Genomic DNA, 19,159 nt, shown 5'->3' on the forward strand with positions numbered 1-19,159 from the left:
GATCCGGATGTACTTTTGATGGAAAAGCCTAAATAAAGACGACTTTTGTTGAACGTTTTGGTGTCCCTGCCTCTGTACACTGGTCAAGTGAGTACAGTTCCCCACAATACACACAGTGGTAGTTTGATGCGTTTCGACTGATAAGGTCTTAGTCATAGACTGTCTACGACTAAGACCTTATCAGTCGAAACGCATCAGACTACCACCATGTCTGTGTGTGTAGTTTAAGATTTTCTATATGGAATGAAGAATCTACTGATTTTACTCGCTGGATTCGTGCGTTTTTGTTCTAAAGACCCCCAAAGAGACTATTGCAGCTAAACAGGAAGTTTCTATCTCCGCTCAAGTGCTTTTTTCATATCAGTACAGGTCAGTGTGAGAAAGTTACTAAACAGATTCTCCTCTAATTTCTGTTTGATACAAAAAATTGTAACGGACAGCTAACCCAGCCTTATAATCACACATTTCCAGGTGCACAGAGCAAATGTAAGGCCAGCTACCTGCTAAAGTCCAGAAAATAAAGTGCAAGTTTCCAGCAATAGTCCAGCATAAAACTACCTTTATTAAATCATGGAAGTTGAAAAAAGTTAAAGCATAAGGAAGACTTATGATTAAGACCTTCCAAATCTTAATCATGGTGGGGTGTCGAAATGCATTAGTCTTATGCTCTTACTTTTTTCATCTTCCCTGATTTAATAAAGCTAGTTTTATGCTGGACTGGTGCTGGAACCTTACACTTATTATTAGCTTAGTTTCTTTTTGCAGTGGCAGCTAGTCTCCCACAGCTAGTGGATGGCAGCTAGTCAACCACAAGATTACAAAGGAACTGTAAACAAAAGATCTAGCATTCAGATTAAAATAGCTGCTAAAAATGCCAGATACAAGTCTTAAAATGGCCAGCAATAGTGTTGTTCTTTATGTACACACATTGTACTACTGATTAAGGCAGTTTGTTGAAAGGTTAGGTACACTTTAAAGGGGTATTCCCATCACAGACAATGGGGGGCATATCGCTAGGATATGCCCCCATTGTCTGATAGGTGCAGGTCCCACCTCTGGGACTCGCACCTACGTCAATACCGGAGCAGGGAGAGTGGTGGCTGGAGGACCCTGGGTTTCCCGGGGTCTGGCCAGTGCCAAGCGCTCTCCCCATACAAGTTCACGGAAGCACACCGCGCTTGCGCGGCCACTGCTCCTATTCCTTTCTATGGGGCCAACGGAAATAGCCGAGCCAGCACTCAGCTATTTTCAGCGGCCCCACAGAAATGAATGGAGGGAGGCTGCGTACGCGCAGTGCGCCCTCCACCATCTTCCCCGCTCCGTTCTCGGTGTAGGTGCGAGTCCCAGAAGTGGGGCCCACACCTATAAAACAATAGGAGTATATCCTAGCGATATGCCCCTATTGTCTGTAATGGGAATACCCCTTTAAGTCCTGTAACTTTAAGAGGTGGAGCACATCCTCCTGCATCCATGCCCCTAACCAGAAATGTATGACAGCTGAGAGCTGCTGTAGATTTCTAGATTCATTTACGCCAGAAAACTGGCATAAATGAAGATAAATTTGTTGCTGAGGTGCTGAGGCTGGCCATGCCCCCTTCCCTATCCTTGCCACATACTCTTTTCTAAAAATGGCAAGGACAGAGAAAACGGGAGATGCAACAACTTTTTAAAAAGTTGTTCCTAAAACTTTTTAATGCCACTTTTCAGGCAACATACTTTAAAGTATACCTTAACATGGCCACAAATTAGTCAACAGGTCTAATGATTTGGGGTTAACAGCTGGCCTACTTTGACTCTGTTGCCCAACAGTTCACATTAACATAGGAATGGCCCTGTTTAATGGATATAGACCCTTTTGACAATACCAAACTAGTGGCACAAAATATGAAGGCAGAACTTTAGGTCAGACATGGGCTTCCCCAATGTAGTTCTGTCTGGTATGGGGAGAGAAGGAATCTTTTAGCTTCCATACTAGGAAAAAAAACTAATAAATATTTCTGTTAGTGTGAATAACACTGTAGACTGTACCTACTGGGATGTCACCTATAGCTTTTGCACCTATAATAGTCTGGTTCTTGTACAAGAATAAGGGCTCATGCATGTGGTCGTAGTTTCTGGATGCATATGATCTGCAATTTTTGCAGATCGGATGCGGACCCTTCCATTCCACAGCCCAGGAAAAAAAAAAAAACAGAACATGTCTTATTCTTTTCCATTTTGCGGACAAGGATAGGATATTTTTACGGAAGTTAAAAAATAAATGGTGGCATGGTCTCGAATGGGATTAGTGTTTTGCAGATCCGCAAAACACTCATTGCCATGTGCATGAGTCCTAAAGCTAAGCACTACCATGTACTGCGCATAATTGTTGTTGATGCTCACACTTCGAGAATCCAAGGAAATACATACAAGCTGCTAAGGAAGATATCTTCTCACACAGCTATTTTTGAACTTAGCAGAAAGCAGAGTGCAAAACATCTCCATCATGGGTCATAGAGAATCATTTTACACTAGGCTCGCCAGCCATAATCATTCGCTCAAATTGGTTACTCTTCTGTAACAGCTTTGTGCATGCATTCCCTTCCTTAATGTAACCTCTAATAGCCATGAAGACAGAGTGTGCACTTCATAGTTCGAAGCCAAAAAGCTGTTGTCAAAAACCAACTCCAAGGGGTTTCGTCTGGCAGCGGTATTTGGCAGAAAGTCAACATTTATGCTGGAAATCTGCTGGATCGCTGTCAAATGCAATTATAGTCAATGGGGATCCAGCATTGTGCGGCGGTGTCCAGCAATGCTGGGTACGGTAACTCCTCTGCTTGAACAGAAATTAACTGTAGCGGAGACTTTTCTGTACCAGTTTTACATGTGGTCATATCACTATGCTTCCAGGGTTTATCTCCTGCTTCTGTGATGTTCCGTACTGTGAACATATTATCTGCCCTCTGTCTGATGTACAGGGAAGTCCCAGATCACAAGCCTTATTTTTCCGATCTTTGGAGGAGACCGTTTCACATAGACTAGTGTCTAGTAGACAGCAGAAGTGTCAAAGTAGGAGATCTGTGCTGTGTATAAAGCTAGTGAGTTATTAAAGCATTAAATTACACATTGTAATAAAGGGGAACAAAGGCAGCTGTAAATAGGGGCAATGTCTGGGAGTGGGGAGAGGAACTGTAGCCCCTCACATTGTAATCCTGCTTATAGGAAGCCCTGGCATCATCAAAACAAAAGTGCAGCACAGAGCTGGAGAAGATACAGAAAAAGGGCTACGGTTGCATTACCTGGTTATCATTCACAAACAAACAGGTCCATTTCTATATTTTTTTATGCTAGAAAAACATAATGGGGACATTTATTAAAGGGGTATTCTGGTTATCCCCTATCCACAGGAATGGATGGAGCAGCAGTACACATTTCTCTCCAACTTCTCCGTGCATTTCAGGGGGCTCCATGGAGAAGTACCTAGTAATAGTTTAAGGTATTTATGCCACTATTGTGGCGTAAAAAAGTGGCAAATAATGAAGCACACCATAGTGACTGAGTTTCTTGCCACTTTTTTAAAGGCACAAGGGGTGGGGCTTAGCAGATGGGCAGAGCTTAACATAGCTCACTGGATTTACTACAACATGCCAGAAACTGGCATATAGCTGAAGTCTGCGCAGCCCCTAGCTGGCGTACACTTAAGATTCTGGTGCACGGACTGCCAGAGATACAACTAATTTATTAAGAGGCATCTGCCTCTTAATAAATTAGGCACATTTCACTCCAGCACATCGGATTAAAGATTAGCATATGGGTACGCCAGTGTTGATAAATGTCCCTGAGTATTTTTGCAGTGTTTTGGTATAAAGTTATGGCAGAAATGCATTTTTTTTACGATGTGCTTTTGGTCAGTACATGTTGGCATACTTTTTAATGCTTTTTTCATTTTAAAATTGATTGTACTTTACTTTCTGACATGCAAACCTTTCTAGTAATGAATATGGTAATATATGGATGCTGTTGAGGCTGGTAAAGCAAGGTCACTACTAGGGCTGCAACGATTAATCAAAGTTATCGATAATATTCGATAACGGGATTCGTTGTCAACGAATCCAGTTATCGAATAATCGACCGATTCGTTGCTATGCGGGGCGGGAGCGGGCGGTCAGGGTCCTTAACCAGCAGTAACTTTTACTTCAACTTTAAATCAGCGCATCTTTACTAAATTACAATGAAGCTCCGGTAACAGGCAGAGCGGGCGGCGGCGTTTTGTCACTTACGTGACGCGCCTGCTCCGTCTGCTTCATTCATAAAGTGGGCGGAGCAGGCGAGTCACTTGAGTGAGTGACGTTACGCCGCCGCCTGCTCTGCCTGTTACTGGAGCTTTATTGTATTTGTAAGGTAATAAAGATCATAGAGCTGATTTAAAGTTCAAGTAAAAGTTACTGCCAGTTAAGGAATAGTCTGAATACTGATGTGGCCGGTGTATTGGGAGATCTGTGGATGGCACTGTTATGGAGGGGATCTGTGGATGGCACTGTTATGGAGGGGATCTGTGGATGGCACTGTTATGGAGGGGATCTGTGGATGGCACTGTTATGGAGGGGATCTGTGGATGGCACTGTTATGGAGGGGATCTGTGGATGGCACTGTTATGGAGGGGATCTGTGGATGGCACTGTTATGGAGGGGATCTGTGGATGGCACTGTTATGGAGGGGATCTGTGGATGGCACTGTTATGGAGGGGATCTGTGGATGGCACTGTTATGGAGGGGATCTGTGGATGGCACTGTTATGGAGGGGATCTGTGGATGGCACTGTTATGGAGGGGATCTGTGGATGGCACTGTTATGGAGGGGATCTGTGGATGGCACTGTTATGGAGGGGATCTGTGGATGGCACTGTTATGGAGGGGATCTGTGGATGGCACTGTTATGGAGGGGATCTGTGGATGGCACTGTTATGGAGGGGATCTGTGGATGGCACTGCTATGGAGGGGATCTGTGGATGTCACTGTTATGGAGGGGATCTGTGGATGGCACTGTTATGGAGGGGATCTGTGGATGGCACTGTTATGGAGGGGGATCTGTGGATAACACATATAGCATACGATGCTATATAGTGTCATCCACTGATCCCCCTCCCCATAACAGTACCATCTACAGATCCCCCTCCCCATAACAGTACCACTGCCATCCACATCTCCCCCTCCCCATAAGTGTGCCATCCACAGATCCCCCATAACTTGTCTTTTTTACATTGTAATGCAAAATTTTAATAATTATGTAACTCCTAAATTTGTTTTAATATGGCCTTTGAACATAATTTTTGAAGTAAAATCATATAAACCCCTTTTTTTTTTGTCATTTTGGTGTTTTTTCCCAATTAATCGATGAAATTATCGACAACTAATCGATTATTCAAATAATCGTTAGCTGCAGCCCTAGTAACTACACAATGTCTCAGGTGCTAGTACCACTGTTATGCCATGCTTTTTAACTAGTAACCGTTGTCAAATCCACAGTATTGTAAGCCAGTGAAAACAATATCCTGAACTGTTTCACGTATTAAAACATATTTCCAGTAATCCTCCACAATGTCCATTCCAAATTGCATAATTGTGTTATCCACCTAAGGCCTGCATTACACTGGCCGAGGTTCAGCCAGATCATCGCTAACATGCATTCGCAGGAACGCTCATTAGCGATGATCTGCCTGTGTAAAAGTACCGCTGATTACCCGATCGTTCAATAGGCAATCACATCTTTTACACAGGGTAAAAAAAATTATCGCTTACCAGCAGGTTGTGCTGTCTAATCACGCTCTGTTGCCGGCAAATAATGATACAGTATGGGGACGAGCGATGACATTAGCGATTGCTCCTGGATATCTCTGCATGTAAATACAGGCGATTGTCGGGAAGGAACGCTTTCTTCCTGACAATCTTAAAGGGGCTATCCAACATCATACAACAGCCCCCCCCCCCCCCCATGTGCCGGGGCTCCTGGTCCCCGCACTGCCGCTGCTGCTTCTCCCTGTGCACAGGTGAAAACATCCAGTGTCGAAGGGGAAACAGCCAATAGCAGGCGGGGACAAGCCTCCCTAGCATCGCGGGTGACAGTAGGGAGGTCACTGGTCAGAAAACCCCATTAACTGCTTCTCATCACTGCACTGCCTTTTCACATCCTGATCGACGTCTCTCTCTATTAGGATGTGAAGGAGCAGTGTAGCTGCCCCCTGGGATACCGATGCAGGGGCTTCCCCTCTTTCACCCTGCCTACTACCTACTGACCCACTGCAAGTACTGGTACAGTGAAGGGTAGTGAGTGGGGTAGGAGTAGCTATCAGAACTGTTAACTGGTTGTACTATCATCCGTTTCAGTCCCCGGCAAGGTAATAACAGGCTGCCATTGGATTGTGATGCCAGCCTAAGGCCTAACAATGGCCTCTGTGTCTACCTCCTACGGAAGCCTATTAGGCCCTTCCAGAGGTAATACAGATGTATAAAAATAGCAGAGTGTGATGTATGATAAAGAAAAAAAATTAAAAAAAATGTTTCAAAACAGCTTAAAAATAATAAAAAATGAAAAAAAGTTAAAATCTTATTTACGCCTTCAAAAACGCTTTAATTTGTTAAAATGATAATAAATAATAATAATAGTATCACTGTGTACTTGAAAAAGTATTAGAACATAAAATCTATACCTCTTTGGCACTGTCATAATTGTACTAACGCATAGAATAAAGGTAACATGATATTTATGCATGGCACAAAATTTGTAAAAAAAAAAAAAATACAATAGCAGAACTGCAGTCGCTTTTTCCTATTAGGCCTCTTTCACACTTGGGTTGTCCGGATCCGTTGTGTACTCCCTTTGCCGGAAGTGCCCACCGGATCCGTAACACCGCAAGTGAACTGAAAGCATTTGAAGACGGATCCGTCTTCAAAATGCGTTCAGTGTTACTATGGCAGCCAGGACGCTATTAAAGTCCTGGCTGCCATAGTAGTAGTGGGGAGCGGGGGAGCAGTATACTTACAGTCCGTGCGGCTCCAGAATGACGTCAGAGCGCCCCATGCGCATGGATAACGTGATCCATGCGATCACGTCATGCATGCGCGTGGGGCGCCCTGACGTCACTCTGAAGCGCCCCGGGAGCCGCACGGACGGTAAGTATACTGCTCCCCCGCTCCCCACTACACTTTACCATGGCAAACAGGACTTTAGCGTCCTGGCAGCCATGGTAACCATTCAGAAAAAGCTAAACGTCGGATCCGGTAATGCGCCGAAACGACATTTAGCTTACAGCCGGATCCGGATTAATGCCTTTCAATGGGCATTAATTCCGGATCCGGCCTTGCGGCAAGTGTTCAGGATTTTTGACCGGAGCAAAAAGCGCAGCATGCGCGGTATTTTCTCCGGCCAAAAAACGTTCCGGTCCGGAACTGAAGACATCCTGATGTATCCTGAACGGATTTCTCTCCATTCAGAATGCATGGGGATAATCCTGATCAGGATTCTTCCGGCATAGAGTCCCGACGACGGAACTCTATGCCGGAAGAAAAGAACGCAAGTGTGAAAGAGCCCTTACCCCAGCAAGAGTTAATAAATAAAAAAAGTTACATGTGCCCCCAAAACTGGGTCATTGAAAAATACAACAGCAGAAGAACAGCCTGTTCACTAGGGGGTTAAATATGATTTTTTTTGTAAACCCAATTTCAACATTCATAACTTAAAGCATGATTTCTGGCTATGAATTAGAGAAGTGGAGGTAATGGGTCATTAAAATTTACTAGAAGTGTCAATTTCGCAACATCTATGTTTAGGAAAGCTGAAAGACAAAGTTACCACATTCAGCACATAAACCATCAGCTGTTCATCGGTTTTCATTACATGGAAACAAAAAATGTCCCATTTCCAAGCATACCTCAGAACAGTCCCACTTGTCACAGGACTGATCTGCAAATGCAAGATGGCCTAATGAAGAAGCGGGCCTAATAAAAAGGGCTGCACTGAATCTTTACTGGGCAGAATGGGCTGTGGTTATGAGCGGTATTGGTTGAGGTTAAATGCATCTGTGCGAGGGCACAGTCCTATGTGGCAGCAGCTGGATGCAGCCAGAAAACGTGCCCACACATCGTCGAGGTGGTTGTCAAATGACCTGTTAATGGTGTTGTCTAACATAGCTGAAAGATTAAAGACAGGCTGCAAAATGTGTACAAACCTCCTCTCTCCCCCCCCAAAAATTAACCTTAGCGCTTTGGATAAAATTCTGAAGTGATGTCATCCTGTTCTTGGTCACATGACTGCTGCAGCCAATCACTGGTCATATGTGCATAAACGGTAAATCACCCACTGGCGTAAATAGCAATTGTTTAAGGGCCGCTTTACCTGCAAAATCTGTGTGGCCATTAACTATTCATTTGAAAACCATGCCAAACACATGTGGGCATGATCTGGACGGCATGCGGATGCCGCTATTCATTAGGGTATGTTCACATATAGCTAAACCAAACTGGAAAAAAGGCATGTAGTTGCGTTTTTAATGTGGTTATAACTGCACCTCAACTACTACAAGATACCCCAGGGCTGAAATTTCTTTTAGCAGAAAATTATCACGTTTGTTGTAAACGGAATGAAAACAGGTGGAAATGACCCAAAACAGATGAGGAAGTTGTTGTACATTGTAAACTCTTATGTCTACAGAAAACAACATGGATCAAACTCTAACTGATCTTAAAAGGCTTTTTTTTCCCTACAAACAGCATTCATCACCTTAACCAAGAATTAGTGGCAAATGTGAGATTATTGAAGGTCCAGGCTAGTTTCCCATTCCCCAGCACCTGCTGTTTCCTTAAAGGGGTTTTCCGAGATTCTTTAAATGATGACCTATCCTTGAGATAGGTCATCAGAATCAGATCGGTGGTGCTCCGACACCCGGGACCCTCGCCGATCAACTGTTTGAGAAGGCACCGACGCTCACAGTAGCGCTGCGGCCTTTTGGCAACTTTCCCTAGGCCATGTGATGTCACGTTCATCGGTCATTTAAATGAACTGGGCTGAGCTGAGATACCAATGGGCGCTATATAATGTACAGTGCGGTGCTTGGCGAGCAGAGAAAAAGCCGCGGAGCTACTGCAAGCACTGGTGCCTTCTCAAACAGCTGATCAGTGGAGATCCCGGGTGTAGGATCCCCATCGATCAGATACTGATGATTAGTTAACAATTCCTGGAAAACCCCTTTAACTCCCCCAGACTTGTATAAGCTGGCATGTGATATAATGTGATATAATAAGATATAGATGCTGTCTGGGGGTCCACATGGGAAAGATCTGCCTATGGTTTAGCAGCAAAAAAGGGCACTTTCCACTGTTTAAGGCTACATGCACACAAACGTTGTTTGTTTCCGTTCCATTATTTTGCGGATCGGATGCGGACCCATTCATTTCAATGGGTCCGCAAAAAATGCTGTCCGCACCAGTATGTCCGTTCCATAGCCCCGCCAAAAAAATAGAACATTTCTTGTCCGTTTAAGGCATTGTTACAATGGATCCTCAAAAAAAAAAAAAAAAAGAAGGATGGCATACAGATGTCATCCGTTTTTTTTTTGGATCCGCAATTTGCGGACCGCAAAACACAGTCGTGTGCATGTAGCCTGAATCACATTCAGTGCATGATCAACAGCATCCCAATAACTTCAATGCAAAAAACTTGACTCTGAGCACATGGTAGTTTTTTCCAGCAGCCGATTTAAAAACCGCTCGAGAAGTGGCATGTTCGATGTTTGAAGCGGATTTGACGGAATTGTGGTTTTCCATAGAAGTAAATGGCAAAGAGGTACAATACATTGAAAGTAGAAAAAAAAAGAACCGTTTTCAGCTGATGCTTCTACTGGTCTGCCACAGATTTTTCTGCTGCTGATATTGCTGTCTGAACATAGCCCAAGACTTCCTTCACACACAAATGCGCTGTAGCATATCTTTTATCGCCCCAAAAAAACTCTTAAAAAAAAAAAACAGCTGGTGTTTTTTTTACATACCTTACGTGTTTTAATGGTGTTTAATCCCCTTTTTTAGGCGTTTTTGCCATTGCTTCAAAATGCTGCATAAAAAAAAAAAGAAAGAAAGAATGCCAGACGCAAAAAAGCCACTACCATAAAAAAAAAATATTAAAAACACACATTGTGTGTCTTGCTTTCAGCTAACACGTGGAGCTGCTGTTATTTCAACAACAAAAATGTACCAAAACAACACCTAAAAAACCATAAAAGTACATATTAAAAAAGCTCAAAAACTATGTGTGAACCCACTCTAAAAGTGGTTTTCCAGGGCGGCTTTTTTTTTTTTTTTTTTTAAAGATGTGTCAGAAAATGTTAAAATATAACAAAGAAACATTACTGACTTTCACCAATCCCCCGACACTGGTTCACACTGCTTTCCACTTCCTGCCCCTGTCTAAACATGCTGGAAAGGCGCGCTTAGCCAGTGACTAGCCTTAGTGGTGGCCTGCTTCAGCTGAGCAGACCTTTCCGGGCATTTCCAGTGTGTCGAGCTGCCACCAGGAAATAGAAAAAAAGTCGAAACGGCAGCAGCCAGGGATTGTTGGAGACGAATAAGGGTTGTTTCACACGAGCGAGTCCAATGCAGGGATCATCCTTTGTGTGTGAGTGTGATCCTCCATTCTGGACATGCAGGAGCGCATGACATTATCATGATTTATAATGCTGTGTGTCTCTGCTTGACCTTACTTCTACAGAATCAGTAACATAAAGCTATCAGTATGAGGCCTCATACACCCAGCCGTGGCTATATTTCGGCCAGGGAACAGTGGGCCTGCAACATGCGGGCACCGGCCGTGTGCTCCCCGCATCACGGATGCGGTCCGCAATCCGGAGCTGTGGTGCGGAATGGAGGCACAGAAGCACTACGGAGTGCTTCCGTGGTGTTTCTGTCAGTGCCTCCGCACAGCAAAAAAATAGAACATGTTCTATTTTTTTACGGTGCGGACGGATCACGGACCGATTCAAGTTAAATGGGTCTTGTCCCGGCCGCCGCGTTGTGCTCCCCAATGCACGGAACAGCCGCACAATGGCCGTGTGCATGAGGCCTGATCATGTAGAAGCAAGGTCAAGCAGAGACACATAGCATTATAAATAATGCTAAGGATGAATTCACATGAACGTGGTTTGGTTTTGCATCCGAGACGCATTTTGTGCTGCTCGGATGTGGACCCATTCACTTCAATGCTCAGCTACATGGTCAGCAAAAATTATAGATCATGTCCTATTCTTGTCCATTTCTATAATGGGCCACCTGTTCTGTTCCGCAAACACGGCATGTTCGTGTGCATGAGCCCTAAGGCTCCACTCACACGTCCGTGCTGTGTTGCGGACCCGCAAATTGCAAATTCGCAACACACCCGCCCGGCACCCCTATAGAAATGCCTATTCTTGTCCGCAGCTGCGGACAAGAATAGGACATGCTCTATCTTTTTGTGGAGCTGCGGACCGAAAGATCAGGGCCGCGCTCCGCAAATGCGGATAGCACACTGTGTGCTGTCCGCATCCATTCCGTCCCCATAGAGAATGAATGGGTCAGCACCGTTCCGCAAAATTGCGAAACGGATGCGGACCCATTTTGCGGACGTGTGAATGGAGCCTAAAGCTGTGCACTCCTGCAAGTCCAGAACGGAGGATCACACTCACGCACACGGAGCACGATTCCCGCAATGGACTTGCTCCTGTGAAACGACCCTAAGCCTTTCTTTTTCATATTGAACCCTTTCTGACCCATTTAATTTTTTAATTGTTATCTACCTGGAAACCCCTTTAACAAACAGCCACCTCAAACTGGAGACACTTTAACGAATATATTAGGAAATTAAATTAAAGGTAACTTGTCACATTGAACACCGTGTTTCAGCTGCAGGCGGCATTTTATAGAGAAAGAGGAGCAGAGTTTTTTGGTTTAAGATTTTGTAAAATAATTTATTCATCTAAATTCCTGCTCATTCTGGACTTTAAAGTGGAGGAGGCGGTCCTATAAATGATTGACAGCTATCTCGTTATACACAGTCATAGAGGGGAGGCTGTTAATCACTGATAGGACCGCCTCCTTGACTTCAAATCCCAAAATGAACAGGAGTTAAAGGGGTTGTCCTCAGGATAGGTTATCAATATCAGATCGGCGGAGGTCCAACACCCAGCACCCTCGCCGATCAGCTGACCGCCGTCTCTCTTCCTGCTGACCCCTGCCATCTATGGCAACGAACAGGAAGAGAGACGGGAGACGGCACGTGCACACTGAGCGCCGTCTTCCCATACAGCTGATGTTGATCTAACATTGATGACCTATCCTGAGCGGTTCTCTTCTCCCTGGCTATGAGCGGTGCGCTCTGATTGGATGCGCTCACAGCCAGGGAGAAGAGAACCGCTCCAGTCTCCGCCTAGTATAACCAAGTCGGCTAATTAGAATATAAGGCACTGAAATCAACGGGGGACAACAGCGGACGAACGGGAAATCTTTGGCAATAAAAAAAAAAAGTGTGATGACATCAGTGGGGGCCCCCTATTAAGGTAAGACCCTAATTAGACTAGGGCTAAACAGATGAAAGGTCCTCTTTAAAAGCCCGGACAACCCCTTTAAATGAATGAAATACAGGTTATATTTAATCTTTTCCCATACATCAAATTGCTCAGCAAGTCCTGCTCTATAATGTGTTGCCTGCAGATTACTCTGCATTTTAATGGTGACAGGTTCTCTTTAACCCATACCCGACCACCGTACGTATACATGCGTTGGCATTTTATTTTTCCAAAGTTACAGTATATTTTTTTTTTAAGAATTAAACTATACATATGTAGTATCGTTGTAATCATACTGGCCCAGAGAATGAAAGTAAGGGCTCTTTCACACTTGCGTTCTTGTCTTCCGGCATAGAGTTCCGTCGTCGGGGCTCTATGCCGGAAGAATCCTGATCAGGATTATCCTAATGCATTCTGAATGGAGAGAAATCCGTTCAGGATGCATCAGGATGTCTTCAGTTCCGGAACGGAACGTTTTTTGGCCGGAGAAAATACCGCAGCATGCTGCGCTTTTTGCTCTGGCCAAAAATCCGGAACACTTGCCGCAAGGCCGGATCCGGAATTAATGCCCATTGAAAGGCATTGATCCGGATCCGGCCTTAAGCTAAACGTCGTTTCGGCGCATTGCCGGAGCCGACATTTAGCTTTTTCAGAGTGGTTACCATGGCTGCCGGGACGCTAAAGTCCTGGCAGCCATGGTAAAGTGTAGTGGGGAGCGGGGAGCAGTATACTTACCGTCTGTGCGGCTCCCGGGGCGCTTCAGAGTGACGTCAGGGCACCCCAAGCGCATGGATCATGTGATCACATGGATCACGTCATCCATGCGCATGGGGTGCTCTGACGTCACTCTGGAGCGCCCCGGGAGCCGCACGGACTGTAAGTATACTGCTCCCCCGCTCCTACTATGGCAACCAGGACTTTAATAGCGTCCTGGGTGCCATAGTAACCCTGAACGCATTTGGAAGACGGTTCCGTCTTCAAATGCTTTCAGTACACTTGCGTTTTTCCGGATCCGGCGTGTAATTCCGGCAAGTGGAGTACACGCCGGATCCGGACAACGCAAGTGTGAAAGAGGCCTAACAGGTCCGTTTTACTGCAGAGGAAACGTTGTAAATAAATAAATCCATAAAACTGTGGCGGAATTGTGTTTTGTTTTTTTTTCTTTATTTTATAAATCCAACCCATTTGGATTTTCTTACTTCCCACTATATTGTATGCAACCATAAATGGTGCCATTAGAAACTTACTTGTTCCGGAAAAAAACAAGCACTTATACGGCTATGTGACTGGAAAAATTAAAAAAATTATGGCTTTGGGAAGGCTGGGAGTAAAAAACCCAAAATGAAAAAAAAAAATTATTGGAAAATGTTGCAGGCATTAAAGGGTTAAACGTTAATGGCTATTCCCCAGGATCACGTGGTTCTCAGAAGCACTGGGGGTGTACAGATCTCACATCTGCTGTTATTCCTGTACACAGCACTAAGCTGCACTCACACCGCCCTTCTTTGCGGAAGAGGTTTACTGTTTGATTTCATGCTCTATCACTTTTCCCGCTGGTCGTATTTCTCTTATCATACAGAAGAATGTTTTCTTAGAATAATACAAATTAGTTTCCTTAAGAGACAAAACAGCAACTATCAAAAGAATATTTCTTTATGTACAGACCTGGAAGTGAGAATGTATAACTGGCCATACACATAGCTGTTGGCCGAACGATTGTTTGGTAGACCGCTTCCTCTCGACCCCTGTACACACACACACAGCGAGTTTGTCCGAACATGTATTCAATGGGGAGAGAGGATAAAGCCGCTGACAGAGACGTCCATTCTCAGGAGGTTCGGCTGAAGGTACAATTTGTGTGGGAGTCTTAAAGGGGTTTTCAGAGACTTTAAAAGAGGACCTGTCAACGCTCCTGACATGCCTGTTTTTATAGCTTCATGCCTTCCCCGTGTAATAACAATTCTGGAGCATCTATTCTTATGTCTCTATGTTGTGCCAATTCTTTATTATTTCTACTAGAAGTTATGAATGAATTGCTAGCAGTCTGCACTAAGGGTACAGAGCGGAGGTAACCAGTTGGGGGTGTGTACCTGCACACTCGCTCTATCCAATCACTGCTGCCATTTTCAGACTGTGCAGGTACACACCCCCAACTGGTTACCTCCCCTCTGTACCCTTACTGCAGACTGCTAGCAATTCATTCATAACTTCTAGTAGAAATAAGAGGAATGGCACAATACAGAATAGATGTCATAAGAATTGTTAGTACATGGAAAATGCATGAAGCTATTAAAACAGGGATGTCAGGAGTGGCGAAAGCTCCTCTTTATCTAATGAACTGTCCTCTGGCGGGGGTCCAACACCCCTGACCAATTAGCTGTTTGAGAAGGCAGTGGCGCTCCTGTGAGTGCTGCGCCTTCTCTCTTCTTTTCCTAGTCTAGTGACGACACGTTCATTTGTCACGTGGCCTAGGAGCAGCTCACCCCATAAAAGTGAATGGGGCTGAGCGCGATACCAAGCACAGCTGCTATACAATGTACGTGCTCTGCTTGGTGAGCACAAAGAAGCACAGGAGCGCCGCTGCCTTCTCAAACAGCTGATCGGCGAGGGTCCTGGGTGGCAGACCACAACAGATACTGAGGGCCTATACAGAGGATAGGTAATCCGTTATAAAACCTCGGAAAACCCTTTTAAGTGTGGATTTCTGTACGGCAGGCAATGAAAATAGGTGGAAACAAACAAGATGAAGAGAAGCGTAAAAGTGATATTAGAATATAAAAATTAAATTTAAACTGTATTATTTTCATGCCTCGGGGAATGCAATTTACTTCAATGGGAGCAGAGCTGCAGTAACCAGGTGGACTAAGGGCTCTTTCACACCTGCGTTCTTGTCTTCCGGCATAGAGTTCCGTCGTCGGGGCTCTATGCCGGAAGAATCCTGATCAGGATTATCCTAATGCATTCTGAATGGAGAGTAATCCGTTCAGGATGCATCAGGATGTCTTCAGTTCCGGTACGGAACGTTTGTTGGCCGGAGAAAATACAGCAGCATGCTGCGCTTTTTGCTCCGGCCAAAAATCCGGAACACTTGCCGCAAGGCCGGATCCGGAATTAATGCCCATTGGAAGGCATTGATCCGGATCCGGCCTTAAGCTAAACGTCGTTTCGGCGCATTGCCGGAGCCGACATTTAGCTTTTTCAGAGTGGTTACCATGGCTGCCGGGACGCTAAAGTCCTGACAGCCATGGTAAGTGTAGTGGGGAGCGGGGGAGCAGTGTACTTACCGTCCGTGCGGCTCCCCGGGCGCTCCAGAGTGACGTCAGGGCGCCCCAAGCGCATGGATCACGTCATCCATGCGCATGGGGCGCTCTGACGTCATTCTGGAGCGCCCCGGGAGCCGCACGGACTGTAAGTATACCGCTCCCCCGCTCCCCACTACTACTATGGCAACCAGGACTTTAATAGCGTCCTGGGTGCCATAGTAACACTGAAAGCATTTGGAAGACGGTTCCGTCTTCAAATGCTTTCAGTACACTTGCGTTTTTCCGGATCCGGCAGGCACCTCCGGCAACGGAAGTGCATGCCGGATCCCAACAACGCAAGTGTGAAAGAGGCCTGAGCTGTGTAGGTCCAGCACCACAGCCACCCCAAAACAGCTGATTGACACTGGTGCGGGGTGTCCAATCAGATATTGATGGCCTGTCCTGAGGATAGGCCATCAATAGTAAAATCCTTTACAAAAAACGTAAGAGGGACTGAACTGATGCATCCTAAACGGATTGCTCTCCATTCACAATGCATTAGGAAAAAACTGATCAGTTGTTTTCCGGTATTGAGCTCCTAGGACGGAACTCCGAATACCGGAAAACAAAAACGCTAGTGTAAAAGTACCCTTACTAATGTATTGTGATTGACCATATTGTCTCCTTTGCTGGTTTGATTCATTTTTCCATCACATTATACTTTGCTTGTTTCCAGGGGTCACGGTCACTGCTGCAGTGCAGATATGAGGTGGCTAGGACAGGAGCTGCTGCGCATGCATACCTATGGGCGCTACCACGGTCCCGGCCACGAGAAGCTAGCTCTATTTCCTATAGTGTGCAAGCACGACCACCACTGCTGGATTGCAGGGTAGTCATTAGTAAGTGCCTTGTATTAACTTGATAAATGCCATTTGCTGAGGACAGGTCAACAATAATTAACCACTGCACAACCCCTTTAACAAAGTGCAACGAGTTATGTCATTAGTAATATCCACGGTTCGGTGGCTTCTGAGGTGGACACTCGTCCATGCGTCAGCTGCTACATGTGATAGCACCCTTCATACAAACCAGGAAAGACCAAGGAGTAGATGTATACAGGCCTATAATAAAACCATTTTCATGAAATTTGATTGCAATACTCAAAGCTCTTCTACAACAAAGGAATGTTTGCATATAAAAACTTGCCATTTGTATGTAGTACAGCAACTCCTCTCGGGTACAAAGATTGAAATAATAGACAGTGAATTTTTTTTAAAGGGAATGTGCCATCAGAAAATGACACAATACTTAAAGTGTACCTTAACCTTCCAGTAATTTTTTACTTTTACAGATACCATAATAATGATTTTAGTAATATATTTTATTTATAGATTTTAGTTTTAGTAGCAAACAGGCCCCTGAAGTTCTGGCCGCAGCCATGCACGGGGTGTACGGATCCTGACTTCTACAATACGCGCTTCAGTGAGCGCTGCACTCGCAGGAGCACACACCGCTGTTCCTGCGCGTGCCCTTCGCTCCGCTAAAAGCTGTGCATAGCAGATTGGTGCAGGATACCCTGAACTGATGAGTTGTGCCAGGCTTCAGAGGACAGGCAGGAGTAGTGCTGTGCTACACCAGGCTTCAGAGGACAGGCAAGAGTAGTGCTGTGCTACGCCAGGCTTCAGAGGACAGGCAGGAGTAGTGCTGTGCTACACCAGGCTTCAGAGGACAGGCAGGAGTAGTGCTGTGCTACACCAGGCTTCAGAGGACAGGCAGGAGTAGTGCTGTGCTACACCAGGCTTCAGAGGACAGGCAGGAGTAGTGCTGTGCTACACCAGGCTTCAGAGGACAGGCAGGAGTAGTGATGTGCTACGCCAGGTTTCAGAGGACAGGCAGGAGTAGTGCTGTGCTACACCAGGTTTCAGAGGACAGGCAGGAGTAGTGCTGTGCTACACCAGGTTTCAGAGGACAGGCAGGAGTAGTGCTGTGCTACACCAGGTTTCAGAGGACAGGCAGGAGTAGTGCTGTGCTACACCAGGCTTCAGAGGACAGCCAGAACTAATGGTGTGCTATTCCAGGGTTCAGAGAAAAGGCAGGAGCATTGATGTACTATGCAGAGTTCCTTTCTGAAGTGCATGACGTGGAAGCAGTGAACCCCCATTTTCTCAATAGGTGGGAGTCCTGGAAGTAACTCCCGCCTATCAGACATTTATGGCATATACTGTCACTATGCTACACATTTCTCATATGGAAATACCTGCAGCTGATTTGTGGCAGTAAAAACTGATCTTGTCAACCTCAGATCAGAAAAAGTTGTACAGTTAAAATACAACTTTGCAAACAGTTTTGTTTTCTTTCTTCTACGCAGACCTATGCACATCCATGGTGAGAGAAACATTTTTTACTTCCTTTTTTCCAGTTTAGATGCGTTTGGGACAATAAAAATAGCTTAGCTGTGAAAATGGATATATGCTTTGACCATTTAAGTAGGAAAGGAAACAAAAAAATAATAAAATGATGAAATATCTAATGCAATAACTGTGAGATTAATGGTTCTGACTCCTGAGGTAGCAAGTCAAAAGGAAATATACCATTTCAGGAACTGCTAGCCAACACAAGCCTACTAGCTGTACCCACAGAACTTGACGAGTGAGGTCTTCTACAGGAAATGAGTTTACACCATACAAAGGACCTCGGAGTGGATGAACATCACACACAAAGCTGTGGACCAAATAATATAAAACAATATACAAAACATATGTGCTTGAATAAACCATCTACCTAATACTCAACCTTCTGAAATAGACATAGAAAAACTAACTTCCTACAATAAAAAAAAATCATGTTATACTCTTCCCTTTAGGCCTCATGCACACCACTGTATGGGTTTTTCCCAAAAAACGGACAAGAACAGGACATGTTCTATCTTTGATGCATGCTGATGGAACAGACATACGGATTTGCAGCCCCACTGAAATGAACAGGTCCGCATCTGATCCACATTTTTTGTGGATGACATGCATGGGGTCTTATCCAGCGTCCTTCTCTGTAGTGCTGGTTCGATCCTCCTACTGCTGATTGCTTACAAATTGCAGCAGTGACATGCAGGGATATGGCAGATGACTGCCGCGGCCAACCACTGTCCTTAGCCGTCTACCACATAAGACAGTGACTGGCTGCAGCAGTGTTGTGCTGTACACATTTTGCAAGTCACAGTGTCATTGGAGGGCAGGTTTACAATGGATGATCACGGCATACTGACATGTCACCAGTAAAGTTTGCAGGGAAGCAGAGACAGGAGGACTGGACCAGTGCTGCAGAAAATGCCGCTGGACAAAGGAGTGAGTATAATTCAG

General features: G+C 45.0%; 1 protein-coding gene across 4 annotated transcripts in view; it reads right to left on the reverse strand.

Annotated features, from left to right (window-relative positions):
- LYN (LYN proto-oncogene, Src family tyrosine kinase) overlaps positions 1–19,159 on the reverse strand; it is a 72,736-nt gene that overhangs the window by 43,785 nt on the left and 9,792 nt on the right. The window contains exon 1 of one of the 4 annotated variants that reach the window (XM_040431957.1): positions 10,018–10,045. The exons of the other annotated variants lie outside the window; for them this stretch is intronic. The gene's annotated coding sequence lies outside the window, so the exon portion shown is untranslated. Of the gene's footprint in view, positions 1–10,017; positions 10,046–19,159 lie in introns of those variants that run through there. 4 annotated transcript variants of the gene reach the window in all.

This window comes from Bufo bufo, chromosome 5 (assembly GCF_905171765.1).
Source record: "Bufo bufo chromosome 5, aBufBuf1.1, whole genome shotgun sequence".
Classification (NCBI taxonomy): Eukaryota; Metazoa; Chordata; class Amphibia; order Anura; family Bufonidae; genus Bufo; species Bufo bufo.